The sequence below is a fragment of the Amblyraja radiata genome, chromosome 2 (assembly GCF_010909765.2).
Source record: "Amblyraja radiata isolate CabotCenter1 chromosome 2, sAmbRad1.1.pri, whole genome shotgun sequence".
In the NCBI taxonomy this organism is placed as follows: domain Eukaryota; kingdom Metazoa; phylum Chordata; class Chondrichthyes; order Rajiformes; family Rajidae; genus Amblyraja; species Amblyraja radiata.
The window spans coordinates 10,206,776-10,211,270 of record NC_045957.1 but is presented as its reverse complement, the minus strand read 5'-3'; the positions used below and the strand labels follow the sequence as shown (position 1 = coordinate 10,211,270).

The 4,495-nt window shown below is 47.3% G+C and overlaps 1 non-coding gene across 1 annotated transcript; it reads left to right on the top strand.

Annotated features, from left to right (window-relative positions):
* The first annotated feature begins 3,040 nt into the window (after nt 1-3,040).
* On the top strand, nt 3,041-3,232 carry LOC116970568. Its single transcript, XR_004411187.1, has one exon. It is a non-coding gene; the product is annotated as a U2 spliceosomal RNA (small nuclear RNA).
* The last annotated feature ends 1,263 nt before the right edge of the window (nt 3,233-4,495 follow it).

Below are 4,495 nucleotides of genomic sequence, written 5' to 3'. Positions count from 1 at the left end.
CATACCTGCCTTCTCCACATATCCCTTGACTCTGCTATCTTCTCCACATATCCCTTGACTCTGTCTAGCTCTCTCTTGAAAGCATCCAGAGGGCCAGCCTCCACCTGAGGCAGAGAATTCCACAGACTCACAATTCTCTGTGTGGAAAAGCAGCAGTATCGCTGAAGAGAAGGAATTGGTGATGTTTCGGGTCGAGACCCTTCTTCAGACTGGATGATAATTGACCTCTAAATTTGTAACAAAAAATGTGATATTGGCAAATCATATGAACTGAGTTGTAATAATAGAATGCATTGCATTTACTCTCATTCAAGAAATTGTCTGAAATGCTCCCGAGATGATGTCTCCATCCACTTTGTACTTAATTCTACATCCTTTCTTTAAAAGGGGATAGCAGCCTCTTGGTACTGAATTTCATCATAGAATTTAGAAAAAAACGCTGGAGAAACTCAGCGTGTGAGGCAGCATCTATGGAGCGAAGGACTAGGTGACGTTTCGGGTCGAGACCCTTCTTCCGACAGAATTGCTGCCTTACAGCGAATGCAGCGCCGGAGACCCGGGTTCGATCCCGACTAGGGGTGCTGTCTGTACGGAGTTTATATGTTCTCCCCGTGACCTGCGTGGGTTTTCTCCGAGATCTTCGGTTTCCTCCCACATTCCAAAGACGTACAGGTTTGTAAGTCAATTGGTAAATGTAAAAATTGTCCTTTCTGGGTGTAGGATAGTGTTAATGTGTATGGATCGCTGGTCGGCGCGGACTCGGTGGGCCGAAGGGCCTGTTTCCGTGCTGTATCTCTAAACATGCCCCCTGTTTCATCATAGGATGGGTCTGTGCTAAAGAAAGAGATTCTGGTAGAAAGCTGAAAAAGAGAACCATTACATTTTGCACCATTTTGTTTTTGTCAGAATGGTTAGCAATTTTACTTCGGAGTCACGTGAGTGACTACGTGAAGAACCCGCTCAGTGCGCAGGCGCGGCATTACGCCAGCAGTGCAACAGCGGCAGCGGGAGCTAGGCTCTCCCGCAACAGAGAAACGGACCGTCAGGTGAGTATCCTGAGGTCGGGTTTCTTTTACAGGGGAGCCCCTTTTTCTGCTTGTGTTTTACAGGCAGAGAAAAAGGCTCTGGAACAAAACTGTCCCCCGTTCGAGGAGGAACGTTTCCCGTCGGGGGGAAGGGGGGCAGCAACAGGCGGTAGGAGCGACCCGGTGTTCCTCTATTCCCCGACACCGTGCCGAGCCCAGCCCGCTAGCGGGCTGGATGTATAGCCACCCGAAGAGGCATCCGGCAGGTGTTCCCGATTTGGGACGGGACGTCTCTCCACCCGCACGGGGGGAGAGAGAGCCGCCTGAGCCGCTCGACCATTGACCCGAGACGCGCTGCTTGAGGGGCGCTCTCGCTACTACAAGGCACAAAAGCTCCAGAAGAAGGCGGTAGGAACATTTAACCGGGCGTTCCGCTATCCCCACACCGCGCCGAAGCCAGTCCCGCTAGTGCCTGAGCTGCGGTCTGGATGTTCAGCCATCCGAAGAGGCATCCGGCCGGTGGCTTCCGACTTGTCGGAGGGGACGTCTCTCCACCCGCAGGGAGAGAGACAGCCGCCTGAGCCGCTGGAGCGGCTCCTGGAGCAGGAGCTCCTGCGAGACACGCTACGTGAGGGGCAGTCTCGCTGGAGGGTTCAGGCATACCCTCCACAGTGCCTAGGCATTGCCCATCGCTTCCTCCTTAGTGTGGTTAGCTTTGGGGTGACCAGTGGCTGGGCTGGTCATGAAGAGGGGTCACTGGCTGAACAATATCGGGAGTATGCTTGAGGTACAGGATCAGGAAGAGCTGCTGGGTGTGGCCGCTATGTGGCTCCACCACTAGCGAGATGGTTTTTCAGTCTCAACTGATGGCCAGCTTACTACCTGTCTTTTCCAAAAAACCTCTCCAAGACAGGTAGCCATGAGGCGTTGGTTTTATCACGCCTCCCCTAAATTGCATTTACTCAAAGTGCCCGCCATTATTGGGGGATACATTGAGCAGCGCATTTAACCTAAATATTTTAAAAATGCATTTGGTACCCTGACGTCGGCTATCATGTCCACCTGCTCATTCCAGAAGGGCAGGGTAGTATGGCAAAACACCTGACCCTACTGTTCAACGGTATACCTCATAACTTCTGAAATGAACTCACAAAACTGCCCTCAATCTATGAAATTAACAGGACTATGAGAACGCCGACCTCATAAGCACAGATCCTGCTACCTGGCACTTACCAAACCAGTCCTAAAAAACTGGACGAAGTGTTCAAACTATTCGGCACAAGAGGGCAGAGTCTGGAATGAGCACCACACTAAACCAGACAGCAGCACCTCTACGTGTCCACCAGGGGCGTCTACCTCATAGTACTGGTGAAAGCTCGGGGCCTGCATGCCAAACCTGTAGCATTTTAGGCCACGGCCCAGAGCAGGCCCCAGGGGAAAATGTGCCACCCCCCAACAAACATCGTCCCTACAAGAACAAGGAACCAGAAACCGAAGAAAACAACAATGAAGACAGATAAGTATGGTTCCTACCATCACATAAAGGTTAAGGGTTGTACTAACAAGGGGTGGATGAATCACGCCTGGTTAGGAAGCTATCACTCTTGGTAGTTATATACCAAAAAATAAATACAAGGGGAATAGAATTAATATCTTGCCACCAATTCAGCAAGCACCCCAAGTGGTCTACCCTCCCACGATGGTGAATGTCGCACCATCGTTGATAAACCACTTGAATATTTCACCAGGTATACCCATTCATGGGATTTGTAACTACTACCATGGATCCAAGGATACTTTATGGTAGACATCGACCTTGAAGATGCACACTATTCAGTACCTTCTCATATAAGTTTCGGATATACCGCAATTACCTGGATGGAGTAACCATGATGAGCGTTGCGGCATTTAAGTCAAAGTTATCCAGAATCAACTAGCCCTGACACTTAGAAACATTCCGTCATGGCATGTCTATATATTAACGACAAACTATCCTTGGATACAGCTTTAGCTGCATCGCTTCTCGGCCTTTTGGCTAAGATCAAGTGTAGTATCTGTTCTTATCAGTTTAATAATCTGATACGTCCCTTATCTAGGGACCATATATTAAATTGAATTTTGGAACAGGGAGATGGAATAGGGGCTTGCTCCGTCCACTCCACGCATCGACCCAGTATTGCAGTGCCTCTGGGAACGGTGCACAAAATATATATCCAGATATTTACGTTGACCATCCACAACGTTGTTATCTGGTATTCATTAAGACTATCAGTCATGGTGCATTAACCACCAATCAACTACGTGGCAAAGTAATTGGGATATAGCAGCATTACCAGCTACTGAACTTTGTACCTTTCCTATGAGCTGAGATACTAGTGTTCAAAACTATCTCTATACCTGTAATATGGGGGCAAATGGATTAATCTGTAGTGTTATCATGGAATTTATCGGCAGGAAGGATTATGGTTGTACACTTCCACCTGTTTTGAGTAACATCTTATGTGTCCTGATGTGTTACTGAGCTTGTAATACTTAATGCCAGTATGAATTGACTTAAACATGTTATATATTAACTTACTTAATTCTAGTGAAGCATTTGCTCAGTAATCCACCAAATTTGCATGTTCGTTTATAAGATAACAACATCAGTGGTGGCATATACCAAACCACTTGGGCGGAGAACATCGATATTAGGGGACAATTTATTAACAATTGGAAACCGCATGTCGTCAAACATGTTTGACCATCAGTAACTCACCTATCAGGTGAGCTAAATACTGTAAACATACATTTAAACCAAAAATATTTGCTGAAATCACTAAGCAATATGGACACCAGATATCGATTCCTTATATCCAATTAAATCACCACGTACTAACTTACGTCACATGAAACCAATCTCAAGGCAGCGGCAATGGAGACATTCCCGCGTATTGAGGGGTGGGGGGAACCTAATCTCTATGTTTTCCTTTCCTTCTACCTCTTCAATAGGTACTACGGCTTCATCAGTCGGGTACTACGCAAATTACAGTGGACCAAGTCCACAAGCATGGTTCCCAGTGATCCTCGACATGGTCATTAAAAGAATTGCAGAATTGGGAAGACCATTGCTGTGCTTGGATCAGGAGCACTATCAACCTGATGACAGCATTCCGTCGCATATCCTAGGGAACATACCTGAGGAGCATCAAGAAATGGTACACTGTTTCCAAAACAGGAATTACACATTCAACTATAACAAAAAACTGTACTGGAGCTCCTGGCAGGTCTTCACCACAATGAAGGACATGTTCTGTTAGCCTACTCAACTTGGGTACCGCTCACTGGTGATCAGATACAGGAGAGGTATATCAATCCATTCCCCAGAAATAGGTACACCCAAATTGGGATGTCAGTGAAATCCTGACATACCTTAGGGGATGATCACCAGCCAGGTCACTCACCCTGGAACAGCCTACCCTGAAGATGGA